Below are 20,013 nucleotides of genomic sequence, written 5' to 3' on the forward strand. Positions count from 1 at the left end.
ATTTATTTATTTTTGTTTTATGTGGATGGGTGTTTTACCTGCACATGTATCTGGATAGCATGTTGGTGCAGAGCCCACAGAGTCCAGAAGAGGGTGCTCAATCCTCAGGAGCTGGAGTTACCAATGGTTGAGAAACACCATGTGGGACCTGGGAGCTGAACTCCAGTCTCTGCAAGAGCAGTGTGTGCTCTAAATCACTTAGTCATCTCTCCAGTCCCACGACCTTATTTTTTGAGACAAGGTCTCTCATTCAGGCTGGAACTCTTTGATTAGCTGGAGTGACTGACCGGCATGCCCTCTGATTAGCCTGTCTCTATCCCTCATCTCTCCCCATGTCCTTGGAGCATGAGCATGCACTGACACCCCTCACCCTGGGGCTCCAAACTCAGTTCATCGTGCTCACACTCCAAGCAAGCACTTAGCCCAGAGTCTCACAGCCCCACTGGGAGGTTTTTGAGACTGTTTTTCATTTCCTTTATTTGCAGCAGATTCTGTATCACTAGAGTCTTCAGAAAGGAGCATAGAGCATTTTCCCTGTCCTGGGGGTGTCTCTGGAATGGACTTTCATATTTGGCTGTCCCCCACAGGAAGCTGCTTGGATACATAGTTGTGAGAAGCAGCCTGGGCTAAAGGCGAGGCATGCGCATGCACTCCTGACTCATGTTCTAGTTGCTGCAGGCCCTGCTCTGCTTACTTTTCATTTTTATTTCTTGAAGTTACGGCAGGTCTTGCTTTGCCCAGAACAAAAGTCCTCACCTGAAACAGGAAGCAATATAGTGAAGAGAGATTTTATTTGTTCTTGTTCCTTCCAAACAGGGGAATTCTCAGGGAGCCTTAAGTTTCTCCCAAATTTCTGAATACAAGGTTGTTCCTCAAAGCAAAAAAAGCCAATATTATAATCCCTGTATGGAAAGTGACTCAGAGACCTCTCGTGAAATCAGTGTGGGAACGAAAAATATTTCTAACACCAGCACTACTGATGAAAGCAACTTTGAAACACCAGGTTTTTGGGGTTATGGTTCGCTGCCTCCTCCTGCTGACATCTTCATGCAGGTCTCTGAAACAATGGCATCTTTGGACCATAGTCAAAAAATCTTGTTAAATTAAAAACAAAATGATTACTTGAATATTTGTATTATATTCAAGTTATGTATTTATTTGTATGGGTGGGACAAGCCACAGCATATGTGGAAGCCAGAGGACAATTTGGAGGAATCATTTCTCCCTCCACTAGGCGGGTCCTGGGCATTGAACTCAGGCCATCAAGCTTGGGTGGCAAGTGCCTTTACCTGCTGAGCCATTTCGACAACCTAGTATGTATTTTAAAAAAATAACAAATGGACTTCGCTTATTTTAATGATTTGTTTGCCAATAAGCTTTAAAACAGATACTGGAATCACAGGACAAACAGCAGTTTAATGAAACCACAAGTCTTCCTGAAAAATAGTCAAATATCTTCAAAAATATGTAAAACCACACACATTTTATGGTAAAACAGGAGTAAAGACTCAAAGCAGGGCACATTTCAACCCTGAATAGCAAGACTGGACTCTTAGAAAAGGCTTGTCCTTCCGATTTCTGAAGCTTACATATAATATTTTCTGTAAACCTTAAGAATGTAAAGTAAAATTGCCGATCGTAAATGTACACCAATGTGCACACTAAGAATCAGTCAGGGAGACAGGATGTGAGGTTAGGGTTTTACCAGAAGGTTTGTGTGTTTACTCACACAGTACTCAGAGTGGGTGTCTGTTTGGCGTGTCCCTTTTTACTATGAGACCAGAAGGAGAAGGGAAGATTGGCTCCTACATCTGAATCATGACAGAACTTCCAGGTCATGCTCACAGTACTTATTAAACACGTGTGCTGCATAATGAACAAGCAGTGGAGCGCGTTAACGAATATATAGTGTCTGCACAGGGCGGATCGGGGAACCCATCGCCCATGTTTGTCACTGCTCAGGGCGGTTGGGGAACACATCACCCGTGTTTGTCACTGCTCATCACCATCTTCTCTTCATCCACTGTGTTCTCTACCAATAAAGCCACACAACTTTGTTCATATTGATTGGCCTTGTCAATATCTATTCAAATAAATTAATGTACTATGAAAGGAAAGATGGTTCAGCAGGTAAAGTACAGACTTTGCAAGCATGAGGACCTGAGTTTGATATCCATCCAGCACCCATATAAAAATTCTGGGTGTGATGGAGTCACTTGCAATTTGTTCTGGGGAAGTAGAGACAGGTATATATCTGGGACCCATTGCCAGGGCAGCATAGTGTACTTGGTGGGCTCCAGCCTGGTGCAAGACATTATCTTCAAAAGCAAGTTGAATGACATACTAAGGTTTTTCTCTTGCCTCTAGATGTACAGTCACCCACATCAACACAGCCGGACATACAAATATAAAAGAAATAAGATTGTGAATGTGTGTACATGTGTGTGTGTGTGTGTGTGTGTGTGTGTGTGTGTGTGAGTGAGAGAGAGAGAGAGAGAGAGAGAGAGAGAGAGAGAGAGAGAGAGAGAGAGAGAGAGAGAGAGAGAAAGAGAGAGAGAGATGGAGGGAGAAAACTGTCTTTTTGGTTCTGAATTAGTTTTGTGTTGAATATAATTTTGATTTCCTTCAAATATGTTTGCATAGGAAGAAGGCCTTGGGGTGCTAAAATCTAAAACGGAGAAGGAAGAAGGAGACAGCTTTCTCTTAGAGACCTTAGTTTCTCCTAGGTAGAGAGATGATGTGAAGTCCTGAAGGCTGAACATAGTACACAGCCAGAACAGTGTGGTGCATATGACTCTGTAGGTAACAATTTTATTTAGTTGAGATTAAAACATTTTAAGAGCAAGATTTCAGCAGCCTTACTGAAATACAGTTGCCTATAATAGATTTGTGCAGGTAGCTTTTCAGTATAATGGAGAAGATTTCCTTGTGTACACACCTGTGAATCGACCCCTACAAAGAAGCCAGGGGGCAAAACCACTGTTGTGAAGGCCTTCTGCAGTGCTTCCTTCCAATCTCCTCAGTCCCTCTTGCCCCTATTTCCAGACAGACACCACTATTCCCTCTCTTCTCATTTCCTCTTCCTATTTTCCTCTCTGTCTCTGTCTCTGTCTCTCTCTGTCTCTCTCTGTCTCTCTCTGTCTCTCTGTCTCTGTCTCTGTCTCTCTCTCTCTCTCTCTCCTCACTGATATATCCAAATACCATTAGTATTCCATTATGAAGAATCTTTCACAGAAAAATACAGAATGCTCCCTTTTGTTTCTTTATGAATGTCATTTCTTTCACTCTGCATTTAAAGTGACATTAATGATTTGATGAGTGAGTGCTAATAATGAGAATGGTCACTCTGTGAGCTCAGCTTTATGTGCATTGTCTATGCATTGTCAATTAACTAATTTCATCCCCCGTGCTCAGTCACATTGAATGATGAGCAGTTATAAAGAGTTTTGAAGACCTGATTTCTTCTCGACAAGGTCAATCTTTCTGCTCACCGGAGCTAATTTGTTTACTCACAGAAGAGAACAAGACAGGGTTCCCAGCCACACAACTGACAAATACTGCCTGTGCTGAAAAGGGGCTCAGCACTTCCTTCCAATTACTGTAAGGAAGAATCGATCATCTCACCTGTAATGTCAAGTCATTCAGATATTCTTATGGGAAAAAGTACACTCCAGTCACAAATGTCTGTATGAAATGATGATTCTCAAAGTGGTCTATAATGATGAGAAAGAGAAAGGCATTGTGGTTAGTGGGGGCCTTGTCAACTGCTCATATATATAAGTATTTCCTTACACAAACTCCTGCAATAAACATAATGAAGTTCATTGGGTGATCAATTAAAACAAACAACAAAAAACATGGGTCAGTGAGATAGCTCAACCGGTATAGGCGTCTAAATCCATGCCTGACAACCTAAGATTAAAAAGTGATTCCAAGATAGTGGAAGGAGAAAATTAACACCCCCAAGTTTTCCTTTGTGGCAGTGCATGCCCTCCCAAACATGCACACACACACATGAACACACAAACACACACACATACACACACACACACACACACACACACAAATAGACAAATAAATAAATAAATCACTAAAATTAAAACACAAAATACTTGATCTCCAGTAATGACTTAGCTGTTAAGAATGCTTACTTCACAATCTTGAGGGCCAGAGTTTGTATCTTCTGAGTTCAAGTTGTCACCCACATAACAAACCAGAAGTCCTGCAAATCTCTGTGACTCTACCCATGGAATCTCATATCTTTGTCTGGCCCCTGTGTGCATACAGGAATGCACACATGCACGCAAATAAAGAAAACTTCTAAAGAGAGAGGAAAGTACGAGGTCCACTAATTGAAAAGAGGAAGGAGCAATCCATGAGAGTCGGAGAATGCAAGGACGGTAATGGAGATTAACTAAGATCAAAGTGCATTATATACATGTGTGAAATACAATAATTAAACACATTTTATATTATTAACACACACTAATTAAAATTTTATAACTGTTTTCCTTTTGTCAGAGACAGTATTTTTAAAGATCTCTTTGTTTTTATTTAATACATGTGTTTGTTTTGTCTGCGTGCAGGCCTGTGGACTGTGTGCCTGCAGAGGTGAGAAGACTGTTGGACACTCTGGAACAGGAGTTACAAACATTATGAGCCGACATGTCCGTGCTGGGAACTCAATCTGGTCCTGTGAAAGACCAACAAGTGCTTTCAGCTGCTTAGCCATCTCTCCAGCTGTAGAGACACTCATTTCCTAACTGCCTTTCTACTCTGAAATCAAATCAGTAGAACGACTTCACGTTCAACAAACAAATAAAAACAAGTATTAAAAGAAAGAAAGAAAATTCAGCCATAAGATAATCTAATTAACAAGAAAATAAGAGAAAATCATGCTTCTTTCTCTGACACATGAATAGTTACTTAGCATCATATGCCAAATGAATCCATTTCACGGACAGATTCTACAAAGTGATATTTTTAATAATATTAAAAGTGATCTATTTTATAGACTCTTAGGAACAACTAGCAATGGCATTAATATAAGCCCTTATTTCAGTGACAGAGTATTTTATCTTTTTATTTTACTTTCTTCTGTCTACTAAAATTCAGGGTCATGTCTAAACAAATAGGGGAACAGAGTTAAGCCACGAGTTAACATTTAAAAATATCCGAAGGTGTAGCTCAGTTGGTGGAACACTGGCTTTGCACCCTCAAGTCCTGAATGAGATCTCAGCACTGCACAGAATCCAGGTGTGATGGCACACACTTGTAACACCCACACTCCAAGGGTGGAAGCAGGATGATCAGAAGCTCAAGGGAAATCTCAGCTCACTTTATCTAAAAAAAAAAAAAAAAAAAAAACTCAAAAGGAAAGAAAGAAAAAGGAAAAAGCAAACCTTGTCAGGTTCAGCCAGTCCTGCCAGGCAGCAGTCTGTTCTTCATAGCATGGCACTGTGAGTTGCACGTGCTGAGGACCGGCCTCTAAAATACTACATCTCCCTACCAGGTGAAGAGTGTTGATTGGCACATGAAGCATCCCTGTGCTTTACATTGGTTTCTCAGGGTATTTTATCACAGCAATGGAAAGATTACTGAGACAAAGAGTCCAAGTAGGTGAATGGGAGAACTCATCACAGCCCACCTAAGACGTCCAGGCCTTTGACAGGGCATGCCAGGTAAATGCCCACAGATGTTGGCACAGAATTCTACAATCTCCTCACACTCATTTTCCTCGACATCTTTGGAGAGGTTCCATAACTCATGAGGAAAAGAGGGACATAGTGAGGATCAGGGAGACTGGCAGCACTTAACTGAAGCAGCCAATTGGGAATGGTGGGAAGGTCCTAACCCCTGGCAGCCATCCCAGCAGCCCCTGTACTGAATCTTCTGTTCTTACGGGGTAGCCTGTGCTGTAGGCGGGGCATGCTTGTCCAGCTACCTGAAAAACAGCCTCATGTGCCAGTTACTCATCCAGGAAGAATAGCCCTAGCACCTGAATGTGACTTTTCTTGGTCACAACTTCAGAGTTCTTTTCCATAATCCAAGCGGCAGCCGGGTGATGACCTTATGCTAAAGGCTAACAGAGGTCGAGTAAAATACGTTTTGGAATTCAATCAATAGTGAGGGATGGTGGTGACATTTGGGAAAGAGGTTTCTGCAAAGACTTTTAAAGTTACGTTGTTTGGAAACAATACACACCCCAGTCTAATTATTACTCTTTGTTTCTTTCTTTCTTTCTTTCTTTCTTTCTTTCTTTCTTTCTTTCTTTCTTTCTTTCTTCCTTCCTTCCTTCCTTCCTTCCTTCCTTTCTTTCTTCCTTCCTTCCTTCCTTCCTTCCTTTCTTTCTTTCTTTCTTTCTTTCCTTCTTTCCTTCTTTCTTTCTTCCTTCCTTCCTTCCTTCCTTCCTTCCTTCCTTTCTTTCTTTCTTTCTTTCTTTCTTTCTTTCTTCCTTCCTTCCTTCCTTCCTTCCTTCCTTCCTTTCTTTCTTTCTTTCTTTCTTTCCTTTTCTTTTCTTTCTTCCTTCCTCTCTTCCTTCCTTCTTTCTTTACTTTCTTTCTGTTGGTCTGTCTGCCTGTCTGTGTGACTTTCTCTCTCTTCCCTTCTTTCTTCTCACCAATTCTTGCCTAAAATATCTTGCACATTCCATTTTTATTTGAATTCATTTGTGTGTGTGTGTGTGTGTGTGTGTGTGTGTGTGTGTATGTGTGTGTGTGTTTATGTATAACTGCACTTGTGTGTGAGTGTGTATGTATGTGTGATGTGCTTATGGAGACCAGAAACTACCTTTTGATTTGTTCCTCTGAAGCTGTCCATCTGAGACAGGAGTCCTCACTGGCCTGGAACTCTCTATTTCAGTAAAGCTTACTAACTAGGGAGTCCCAGGGATTGGCTTGTCTCTGCTTCTCCAGTGCGAGGATAACAAACGAGCGCTTCGTTTCCTACTGCCTAAAGTACCTTCTAGTCTTCTGGTCATCCCAAATGTACCCGGCACACACTCTGAGGATCATTTTGTGTGAAGCACCTGCATTTGCATTGCTGTGCTCTGAGCACACAGCACAGAGGCACACAGGGTGACAATTGGTGTCACATGACAAGACACAACCACATCTTCCAGCCTTGGCAGCTGCAGACAAATCAGCTGCAATTACACATGGCACCATTTCCACTCTGTCTTCACTCAGCCACAGTCAGGAAACCCTCCTACAGCAGTGAGCAAAAGACCTGAAATTGCTCTTTTGTTCCCAGGAGCTCCTGGAAAATGGTGTTTTAGAAACTCATTAGCAGCATGTTTTCTCAGAAAAATAAAAGAGGTTCAAACTTCCTTCTCTCTCCATTGTCCTGTGATATTGCTATTTCATTTTGCTGATATTTCACTGAAAAAGTTTACTCCAAGACATTATTTTATCTCACTTCTGAGCAAAACCACTGAAGGAAATTAATAATGACTCAGGTCAAGCAGGATGCTGTGTGTCAGCTTCATCTATAATGACATCTCATTCTCTAAGCAGCTTCTTGTTGAGCCACGTTTCATGGTATTAATCAATTTATGTAATTTATACATCTGGGTAATTCAATGGATACCACATGAAAACATACTAGTCAACGATGACTCATATAAACCATATTGGTTCTGAGGCTGGGGATGTAGCACAGCTAATAGCATGCTTATTGAATATGAAAGAAACGCTAGGTTAGGTTTGGTTCTGAAGCTATGAATGTAGCTCAGATAGTAGCATGCTTGTCTAACTAACATGCCAGAAATTCTGGGTTAGGTCTCCAGCACTGCATAAACCAAATTATCCACACCTGCAATCTCATGACTTGAAAGGCAAAAGCAGTGGGTTCAGAAGTTCAATGTCATGGCCGAATACATAGTGAATTTGTAGCCAGCCCAAGCTACAAGGTATCCTATCCCAAAGCAACACACACACACACACACACACACACACACACACACACACACACACACACACACACACATCTTTTGGCCTAGAAAATTATAATGGAACTGACAAGTCTTCCACTTTCCCCTATGATATTGTAGCTGGTTTACTCCAGGACAAGGGATTTGATTGGGTTTATGCTGATGCTTTTGAAAACACATTTGTTGCACTACCTGACACATGATTGTGTAACACACTTACATGCACTAACAAATCTCCAATAATGCTTATCAATAACACTTGCTGGCTTATGCTTTTACTAAGACTAGCACACACGTTGTTTTAGGGTGTCATATACAATTTAATTAAAAACTGTCTACTCTACACCTATGTCATGTTTGCAACCACATGCAGCTCTGCTTACAGTGTCCCTTGCTTGAATCAAGAGACTGTCTGCAGCAGCTAACCTATGTTACCTGCCTCTGTGTAGGCTCACTGGGCCAGGCACTTGTTTTACTCTGCTGGTTTCATGATATAATTCATGATACAACCGTAATATAATCCACTAAGTAATACGTGATTGTCCCAAATGAATATGTGTTTGTCCACATTGTTTCATGTACCTCAGGGTGGCTGAAACTTGATGTGTACCCAAGGATGGCAGTGGATTTCTGATCCTCCTGCTCTCATGTCTGGGATACCCAGGTTTATGCAGTTCTAGTGATGAGACCAGGACTTTGTGTTTGCCAAGGCGACCACTCTCTACCAGCTGAGCTTTATTATAGCTGCAGCCCCTCAAGCAAACTTCTTTCAGACAAAAACTTCAATTCCGTCCCCTATGAAGTTCTCAGAAAGCATTGTTATTTACAGAGAACTAGAGCTGTTGGGTAGTAGGTTCTTAAATATGACCCATTGATCACATCGTGTACTCTGAGTTTATTAGTAACTAAGGCACCTACAGGGAAAAAAAATCCTGTGCTCATGCATCTTCATGATGTAGTTTCATTTATTTTCAACTGAACTGTCATAGTGCAAGCTGAGCATGATTACAAATGCGCTCCTAAACAGAGTATGTTTAGTTATGGTCCACTCCTACATGAATATGTGAAACCCTTTATGTAAATCCAGACACTTCCTTTGTTCATGGAAACCATCATTTTGGAAATGTCCCTGCTCTTATTGCCTGTTGTGGATGATACTTCTTACTCCCCACTTTGTATCTTGGCTGCCTGTATTTATTTATTTATGTATGTATGTATGTATGTATGTATGTATATATGTATGTATTTATTTATTGGACTTATCATGATGCAGACAGGGAATTAGGCTATAAATGGCATTCCAGATGGTAACTTTCCTGAGTGGTTACAGTTTTAAGGAGAAATCTGTCACATATGTGCAGATCTGTGAAAAGGTATGTGTGTGTCATATCTACAAGATATTGTTTTGAATAGGAACAAAAAGTGGAGGATTTGGTGGTGGTCTTGTCATTATTTTCTTTTTTTTATTTACTCTCCGAGTTCTGGATTCTACTCAAAATTATGAATGCTGCCATTGTTCTGGCTGTCAGATTAACTGTTCAAATGTGGGAAACCTTAGGCCCTACTTGTTGTCAGCATTCTTACATGATCACTTCCCCAGGAATACTTCTCCAATGATGGTTTGTTTTAAGTCCAATTCCCCACCATGTAGATTCACCTATGAATAGAACCTCAAAATAAGAAATTGCCTAGATTGGATTGACCTGTGAAAACTACAGGGGGATTGGTCTGATTGTTATTTGATTCAGAAAGACCCAGCCCATGAAGGTGCCATCGCATGGACCAGACCCAAAGAGTAGAAAGGACAAGAAAGAGAGCAATGGTCCATGCATTTGTTTTCTCTCTGTTGCTGAGCATAGGTTTGATGCTTTAAGTTCTGGCCTTGACTTCCCTGCACTAATGGAACTGTAAGCCACAGGAAACCTTTCCATTAATGTTATATTTTGATAGGATATTTATCAAAGCAACAGAAATGGACCTAGGGCATTTTCTCTTGTTTCCTTTTTCCCCTTTCATACATTCATTTGATGACTCTTTTTAGTACAAGTAGACACTGCTAGTTCGTTAATCTACTAGAACGTTTGTGCTCTTATGCTTGTGCTCGCACTGGAACCAAAGCACCAGAAGAAAGTACATTCCTTGCTGTATGGTACATGGAAGAATACAGGGAGGCATGGATCAACTGAGTCATTATGGGAACCAACTTGGAGTGTTTGAAGAGCTTGGTAGACCAAGTAGGAATCAGAAAGGAGGTTTGCCTAGCAGGTGTGGGTCACGGGTTTGGAGAAGAGGAGAAATGAAAGGTTGAAAAATGAAAGATAAAATGACTTGTTTTAGACTCAGATCCAAGAGACTTACATTAGTAGACATTCCATGAAAAGATAAGATAGCAAATGCCTTCCAAGAAACTGCTTGTTTCAGACTCATTTTGGCTTTTGGTGGTTAAAACATGTGTAAGAGGCATGAGAATGTGATATCTACTCAGCAATGAAGATTTTGGAAGCAACCAATGTCGCTGTGCTCTGTTTTTAGAGCAAGGGGCTGCTTATAGAAAAATTCATGGCCTCTCTTTCATGGAAGTCTTCTGTATGGCTTAGATAGTCCTGCTAAAAAGACAGGGATAGGGAATGAGGTGGGAGAGTACAGTGCGAGTCCAGTATAAAGATGGGTTGTGGAGCACAGGATGCAAAGTGTAGAAAGAACAGGAGCTGGGGGATGTCTTTCTGTATGCTGTCAATATGTTGTTCCCATTGGTTAATAAATATGCTGCTTTGGCCTATGGCAAGGCAGTTAAGAGGCCGGCAGAAAATCCAAGGAGAGAGACAGGAAAGAGAAAGGTGGAGGCTAGAGAGATGCCAGTTGCTGCCAAAGGAGAAGAAAGATGTGAAAGTACCAGTAAGTCATGTGGCAACTTAAGATTAATAGAAATGGGTTAAGTTATAGGAGACAGATAGCAAGAAGCCTGCCATAGGCCATATAGTGATAATTAATATTAAGCCTTTGAATAATTATTTTATAAGAGGCTGAGGGACTACAGGGCAGGAGGAAACTTCTGACTACAAAGAGGTAGTTTTACCCAGGGGCTCTTAAGTCAAGCCTCATGGGTCTGCTTTTAGTGACAATTAGGCTATGGAAGAGAAACTGGCAGCAGCATGCAATTAAGTACACCATGAAGATTGTCTCTGGAATGTTCATCTTCCTCTGTATACTCTCATCTTTTGTGGCCCCACAGTACCATCACCAGTCCTAGATATTTCTCTCTTCTGTTTCCAGTTGAACTGCCTAAGGTCACACATGCTTTCTATGTCAGGATGATGAATATCACAGTTCTGGGTCACGAACATTCTTCAGCAAGGGATATCCAATGAGGGACAGGAGCTATGCGACCAAGATTCTGGTTGAGAAGTTAAGCTTATCTGCCAGCCCTTACATTTGCTTTGAAGTGGGCACCATGAGAATGAGCAGTAAGAAGAAGGGCTGTGGGAAGTACCATGAGCACAGGAAGCAAAGCAAGAGTTTGATGTGGTAGGAGAACAGACTGGAGGATCACATGGCATCTGGAATGGCCCTTTCCTGTGAAAAGTACACATCTACTCACCCACATACAGTACAATGATAGATAGAGGAAACAATTTCATCAAGATCCAACTTGAGGAACCAATTAGTGTATTAGTTTTATTTATAGCATTTATTTATAGCATAAAGCATAGACGGATGACTTAAATGCAGTTGAGTCATCCAAAAGCCTGCTGTAGCATGGGTGATGACTCGGGATCACAGGCCCCTTAGCAGGTCAGAGGCGCTTCTGCTTGGTACCTGTTACTGCTTCCTGAGGCAGGGCCTTATAGACCGCTTAGGTCTCAGTAGCTTTCGGAGACTTGTAAGTTCTGTTTTCTTTATGAGATGGAATCATGCTTCCCACCAGTGTTTCAACTACGAAAAAAACTTGCTACACAGAAATGCGTGAGGGATGTAACTCTGAAGGATTCTAATGAGAGAAAGTTTTAGAATCTCAGAGCCAGAGAGGCCAGCAGGCTGCCACTAGGGGTAGAAGAGGGAAGGAGAAACCAAACCCTCCACTTCCCAGCTGAGCAGTTGGTATTATGTGTCCTCTGGCAGGGAAGGAGATGCCCCTTACATAAGAATAATGCTTCCTGCTTTGCTACCACAATCTGTTGCCCCATCTCTGCTCTCCTGCTTGGATAATACTAAGCTTGGTCCAGGTGTCCTCAGTGACTCATGACTACACAGTTGCATAAAGTCAGATTGTCTGAGTCCTTGCTCTGGTTTCTATATTTACTATGGGTATGAATAGGATTTTGTAATGCATAAATCATACAATCAAATTTACAAATATTCATTCTTCATGGATATTAAATAGGCTGAAAGGAATAAGAAGCTTTTAAAAAATCAGATCATAAACTCTAATGTGGTTAAATTTCTAAGAGTAATAGATCAAGCTGTTTAAAAACATTTGTTTTATAGCCAAACCTTATTTTTTTTTCTTATCTTCCCCTGATTTCTATGCAAAATATGAGAGGATGAATCATCAAACTCTCAAAAGTATCATTAAGTAAGACATAAAAGACAAAGTTTATCAGATTTAGTACGGAGTAATATATATTGATATAGATATATCTTCCCAGTTCCACACCAATACATCTTGAATCCATCAGGACCACCAGTCCACCTTCCAGCTAGGCCCTTCCACTTGCTGGTGAATTGCTGATTTTACACAACTTCTGAGACTCATTAAATTTGACGGAAGAACACATGTCCCTTTTATTTTTCTATCAGAGAGAGAGAGAGAGAGAGAGAGAGAGAGAGAGAGAGAGAGAGAGAGAGAGAGAGAGAGAAAGAGAGAGAGAGAGAGAGAGGCTTTCACCAAAAGTAAATTGATTTAGCTCACTGTGCATGGGGAGTGAATGACTAAGCATTTCACCAAATGCTACTGTGAAGAAGGGCAAAGTCTCTACATTGTCCCCAGTGTGAGGAAGAGAATTGAGTCAATAGTGATGGCAAAGGAATGAGCCTTCATCTAGGCACTGCGTGCTTCTGCTCTTTGTTTGCTTGAGTATCAGTTTGAAGTTGAAGGATGTAAATGAAGACAGTGTAATGTAGGTAATGTGGGTAGCACCCTAACTTTCCAAAAGTTCTGTATTCCATATCTATGATAACCAGATAGCTGTAGATTCACTACTGAATTGCCTCAGCAGAGGTCAGAGTTTTAATAGCCAGAACAACAAATATTTGTTCAGTAATATTTGCTGAGTTCTCTCCTCTCCTCTGCTTCCTTTGAAGGAAGACAAAATAAAAATAAGCTACCAAAATTAAGCACACAGCTTTTGTATTTGAGCAAAAGACTGTGGATCATGTTAGAATTTTAGTGTTTTCTGGCACTGAATTTAAAATATATTAAACACACACAATTTTACTAAATGTATTTGGTGGTTCTGTATCTATAACTCCGATAGAGTTGTAGATAACCCATTCTGATGTGCTCAGTGCTCTATCAATGGGCCAGAGTGTCCAGTCTTATGTTCTACATTAGGAATTCTAAACACCTGTCACTCCAGTTCCAAGGAATTCATACTTCCATGACGACCTCCACCCACCCTCATTACACTCACACACATGCACACACACACACACCTCAAAATTTAATTTTAAAATAGCCAAGGAATGCTGAGGTTAAGAAACTTCAGGAGAGGACTCCCGCCCTAGGATGCAATCCCTCTGTTTAGATGCTCATTAGGGCCCCATTGACTTCATCTCTATCACAGAAAAAAATCATCATCAACAGTGAAACAGTCACTTCTTATCCTGCTTTTGCATTTTTACATGCCATGTACTCTAATGTTTTATATTAAAGATAATTTTGTTTAGTCTAACCAACAATAATAGTCTCTGGAGAGAGACAAAGAAATCTGCATTTTAAAATACATTTTAAACATGCATGCCAAGCTACAGTTGTATAGATTTCTCTGGAAACTATTTCCTCCCAATCTTTTTGAAAATGTGAGTTTATGCTTTACCCTGATTTGATCTGTTTTACACATAACTCTGAAGATGGATTGTCCACTCCATGACTCCCATTGTTCTCCTCTAGTCTACCTTCCTTTTTTGCTAGTCATCTGTGTGGGATTAGAAGGGCTGACTCAAGAGTCTCTAGCTGGGGGGGGGATGGCTCAATAAGGAGAACCTGAATCTGTAGAATTCATGTAAAAACTTAGGCATGCTTGTAACCCCAGACCTTCCATCCCAGATGTAGAGACAGACATATCCTTGGAGTTTCATTGGCCACCCAGTCTGGCCTTCTTGGTAAATTACAAGCCAGTGAAAGAGTCTACCTCAGAAAACAAGGTGCACAGTGCCCAAGAAACAATATCTGACATTTAACTCTGGCCAGCACATGTATATACATCACGCATATTCACCCGTGTGTGTGTGTGTGTGTGTGTGTGTGTGTGTGTGTGTGTGTGTGTGTGTGTGTGTGTACTTGGGGCACATGTGTCTCTAGTGAGGACCATTGCTGATTCAAGCAGCAAGCTTGTATGGAGAGATTGCTCTCCCTGGTACGCTGAAAGGATGTCTCAGCACCCTCAGCAACCAGCTGCCCCTTCCTGTGCCTGGGCTGTTTGGAGTCCTAGATAACTGGACCTCCCACTGGCTGCTATCATTGCTTTCTCCAGAATCCTGTGCCCCTGTGATTATGTCATGTCACTGGGCTCAGTGGTCATGGAAGGTGCTCGTTGCTCTGGTTTAATACAAGGATAAAAATTGGGTGAACCCAATTTTATTTAACTATTAATTGTTGAATATTTCTCATTTGAGAAACTGCCTGGATCTTATTATTGACTTCATTTAACTGTTGTTCCTTTTGCACAAATAGTAATTACATTTAATAGCAATTTCCCTCATGTCTAAGTTAGCAAGGACTTGAATCCAGTTTAAAGAAGTGATTGCATTCAGCAAAAGTTGCTGTTTTGACAGTTTTAAGTGACTCCCTTCTTAAGGGTAGATAGTTTTGTATGTTTCTTATGTGAGTGTTCTCTTTTCCTCAAATTTATAATTTGATTATATAATTTGATTATAGTGTTCTCTTTTCCTCAAATTTATAATTTGATTATATAATTTGATTATAGTAATATAGTAATAGTTACTATTATTTCAAAATAATGGATTGATTGTAAAAAAAATCAGCAGCTTTTAATGAGCTCACATAAATAATAATGAGACTGTACCATTAATTAAATGTTGCTAAACTCTTTATTTATTTGCATATGCTGGCTTCACCATGCCAAGAGATGGCAATCTGCTGTTTGTTAAGCAGCAGTAAATACAGAAGAATGATAGTGAGCAATGTTTTTATAGAAATTCTCAATATTGTACTGTCACTTGTATGTGACTCTGTTAACTTTATGTGAATAATGAATGTGGAGAAACAGGATGTGTTGTTCCACATTTTAATTAAACACAAAATGAAGGCCCAGAGAGAAGGGAGATTTGGATGGATATGATTGTCCAAAGGTTGGCTGTTTGAACAGTGAAGTTTGAGGAGCCACACGTAGTCTGTTACATTTTTTTTTTCCTGAGGAGATGAGAACAAACACCTCACTGCAAATACTGCACCAACAGGCCAAAGTGCAATTACACCAGTGTCCAACTTGGTGAAATTAGTGAGTTTACTGGATATACTTCGAGAGCACAGGTGGGGGTTTGCTCACAGAGTGTGGGGAGCCTGGACAACTGCATCACTTTAAGGTTCCACATTATGATGCATTGACCTCTTGGTAGCTGCATCATGGAGCCCCTCTTTTGCTAGCCTTCAATTTCCTGTGTACTCTAGCATCTCCTCAAGTCACTTGCAGCGGGTGAGTGGCAGGGAGGAGCAGTAGATGGATGCCCAGGATAAGGACCTTCTAACCTTCATGTTACCTGCCTACAAGGAAGTTCCAACCACTCCATTCCATCACCATAGACCTAACTATCAACGTAATTACTTGCCATATCTCCTGGACCAAGATATTGTCTACTTCAGGATGGCAGGCAATAAGGTGACATACCCAGAAATGACCATCAATGACACTCAGTCTTGTTGGCTTGACAGATGTCAATGTGAAGCACCACTCAAACTGTTCATTCAATTGCAAGTTAACTGAGCTCTCTGAAACAGTTTCTAAATATGCAAAGAAAGAGAGGAGATACATCTGCAAGAGTTGTTACAGTGATAAATTTACCATTTTTTCCAAGGCAACTTTTGGTGTGGATACAAAGGATAAAACATTGTGGGTTATCTCTCATTCTATTAGCTGCATTCTCTTGGGATGACTCTCTGTGTGGAGTCTCTTCTATTAACTTCTGAACATCCACAAATTGTACATTATCTCTTTAGAGGCTTCAAACCAATTTATTCCTTCAGATTCCCACATGAAGTATACATATCAATACACTGCTGGTGGCTATAATGAAATACCATCTGTACGGTAATTTGACTATAAATAAGTTCACCACTCTGTCTCGCTCTGTCCCTGCCACCTGGACAGAGTTAAAATGTCAGGCTGTGCTGTGGTTTCACTGTCTCTGCCTTGCACCTGTCTCTTCCATTCTTTTTGTCATGAAGCTCAGCTCAAACCAGATCATGTGTGCAGAACTTCTCTCTACTACTGAATAAAGTATACATGTTTTCTGTTTGGAGAATTTTTCTGAAGTTTCTTCTCATGACCTGCCTCTCTCTCTCTCTCTCTCTCTCTCTCACACACACACACACACACACACACACACACACACACACACACACACACACGCATGCTGGTAGCTGTGGGTGTGGCTCAGTGGTTTAAGCCAATGCAGCTCAAGCGTGAGGGCAAGAATTTAAAACACACATACAGGCAGGGTGGCCTCCTGACTCACCTGTAATCCCAGCCTGGGAAGGTAGGGCCAGTGAATCCCCAGAACAAACTGGCTAGTGGGATTAGCCATATTGTCAGGCTTTAGGTCTGACTGAGACCTTTATTCAATGGTAAGTTGGAAAAGCAATTCAGGATGATTCCTGACATCAACCTTAGACAAAAACATGCCCATACAGGGAAAAGTGGAAAAGAAACAAAAGGAAAGTTCTCTAAGACAGCTGTAATGCCACACAGAATGTACTTCCTCAGGGGTTTCTGGGAATTCAGGGGTATGTACTCCAGTAGCCTTGTGTAGACCTCAACACAAAGTGGCTGTGGGGAAGGCAGAAGCATGGCATCAGTTAATGAGTTTAACTTTCTTCCTCTGCAGATTCATTTCCACATGCATTTCAAATGTTCTGAGAAGTCATTTCACAAGCTTCTCCTTGTTGTACCTATAAATATAGTTCAAACTTTTTGGAAAAATAATTTTTGATGACAACTAAATAAAGTTTCAATGTTAATTTATATAATGACTTAATTCATTGAATTTATTTATTTTATTGTTTTTTTTTCAAAAAGCTGTCTGCAATCAATACTATTGGCAAAAAAAAAACTAGCAAACAAACATAATTTTCTCTAATGCAGTCTCAATGGGTATAATAACCACACTTCGGGGCAGGCCCCATGCGCAGGATTAGTTAGAAAATTCAAAATGAACTCAAAGATATTTCAGCAGACTTTTTAATCTCATTTTACTTTATTTTTGGCATTTTTTCTCTTATTGGTCATTTGTATATTTTGGTTTCCATTTCTGTGGGTTGGTATCTACTCTCTCTCTCTCTCTCTCTCTCTCTCTCTCTCTCTCTCTCTCTCTCTCTCTCTCTCTCTGTAGCATGAATCTTAAAAGGTCTTATTAATAAACACAAACCCAGTGCCAGTTATTGGGGTGGATGCTGGAAGATCAGAGAAGCAGAACAAGCCACAGCCACCTCGCCTCACCAATTCCTCAGCTGATCCTGTTTCCTTCAATTGGAAGCCTCTGGTCCTCATACAAATGGCTCTCAGCTGAACTGCTGCTCAAAAGCCTAAAGCTTAACCAGACTCTAGTTCCTAGTCCTCACACTTTAAATACCTTTCTGCTTCCTGCCATTACTTCCTGGGATTAAAGGTGTGTGGCACCATGCCTGGCCATTTCCAGTGTGGCTTTGAACTCACAGATATCCACACGGATCTCTGCCTCTGGAATGCTAGGATTAAAGGTGTGTGCTACCACTGCCTAACCTCTACATTTAATATAGTGGCTGTTCTGTTATCTGACCCCCAGATAAGTTTATTGGAGTGCACAATATATCAACCATGTGTGTGTGTCTGTGTGTATATGTCTGTGTCTGTGTATTTCTTGTTTTTTGATTGTTTTATTTTTGTTTGTTGTTGTTTTAAAGAGAGAGCAAAAAAGAACATAAAGTTGGCTAGGTAGGGAGGTGGAGAGGGACTAGCAGAAATTGAGGGAAGGAGAAAACATGGTCAAAACTTATCAAAATTTTTTTCAATAAAAAATACAGTTTAATTTTTTCTTTCTTTTTCCTTTTTATTTATTCTTCTTTCATATAATACATCTCAACCACAGTTTCTCCTCTGTCCACTCCTTCCACTCCCTCTCCACCTTCCCTACCATCTAGATCTACTGCTTTTCTAGTTCCCTTCAGAAAAGAGCAGCCCTTCCAGAAATATCAAATAAACACAGCATAATAAAATACAATAAGATTAGGCACAAACCCTTATATCAAGACTGGGCAAGGCAACCCAGTAGGAGGAAAAGGGTCCCAAGAGCAGACAAAAGAGTCAGTGATAGCCCCACTCTTACTGTTAGGAGTACCAGAAAATCCCCAAGCTAAACAACCATAACACATACACAGAGGACCTGGCAGAGACCAAATGCAGGATCCACAATTGCCTCTTTAGTCTCTCTGAGCACTTATGAGTCTTGTTTAGCTGATTCTGTGGGTTGTGTTATCCTGGTGTTGGTGACCCCTCTATTTCATACAATCCTTCCTGCCAGTCTTCTGCAGGGAACCCCAATCTGTGCCTAATGTTTGGCTGTGGGTCTCTATCTGCTCTCATTAAGCTGCCAGAGAAAGCTTCTCTGATGATTGTGGTAGGCACCAATCTATGAGTATAGCAGAATGTCATTAGGAATCATTTCATTGATTTTTTTTTTTTTGGTCCTGTTGTTCTTGGTACTACCCTAGGTCTCAGGAATATCCAGCTTCTGGTTCATGGCCATTAGGCAGTGTCAGGTATGGGTTCCATCTTGTGTCATGTGCCTCAAGTTAGATCAGTCATTGGTTGGTCATTCCCATAAGCTCTGAGCCACCACTGGCCCAACACAACTTACAGGCAGGATAGGTTATATGTTGACCATTTTATGGACAGGTTGGTGTCCCAGTACCAATACTGGATGCCTTGCCTGGTAAATCAGAGCATGTATGGATGGTCATAATCTTGGATGACTGAATACTAAGGCCAAATGTCCAGCACACCCATGGTGCTTTCCAGGGAAACTAACCTCCCAGGGCTAGTAGCCAGAGATGGGTAAGAGCCTGTTAGGCATGCCAACCTAAGACACATATAGTCACCATATTTGGAGACCCCTGAGATGGGGACAACAAAATTAGAGCAAAGAACTCTAATTCCCACTAACAACCACAAAATAAAATAAAAAGGGTGATATGAAGGAGGTAAGGGCTAAGCACAAGGCCATGCCTTAAGCAAACAATGAGCTATCCCACACACAAGAAGCACTCTGGCCAGAGGAAACCTGTCCCATAAGCTCCAAACTGGAAAATGATGATGTGTAGCCCAGGACCAACCAAGAAACAGCACACAGCTCAAGAAGCAAAATCCCACAAACAGTCGAACACCTATAAAAGGCCTTTTGTTTAATAAAGGAGCTTGCTTACCATCTCCGGGAGTCTGAGTCATTTCCTCTGCATCTTCTCACCCACTGACCCTGGGTATCAGGGCCAGTGAGATCCCAGCAACATTTAATTTCTTTATTTCTGTCTTGATTCAGTAGTCATTCAGTAGAGAATTGTTTAATTTTCAGGAGTTTGTAGGTTTTCTGTTGTTTCTGTTGTTACTGCTGAAATACAGCTTTAATCTGTGCTGACCTGATAGTATTCAAGGGGA

This window comes from Peromyscus californicus, unplaced genomic scaffold (assembly GCF_007827085.1).
Source record: "Peromyscus californicus insignis strain IS unplaced genomic scaffold, ASM782708v3 Scaffold_14__1_contigs__length_90479793_seg_1, whole genome shotgun sequence".
NCBI classification, from domain to species: Eukaryota; Metazoa; Chordata; class Mammalia; order Rodentia; family Cricetidae; genus Peromyscus; species Peromyscus californicus.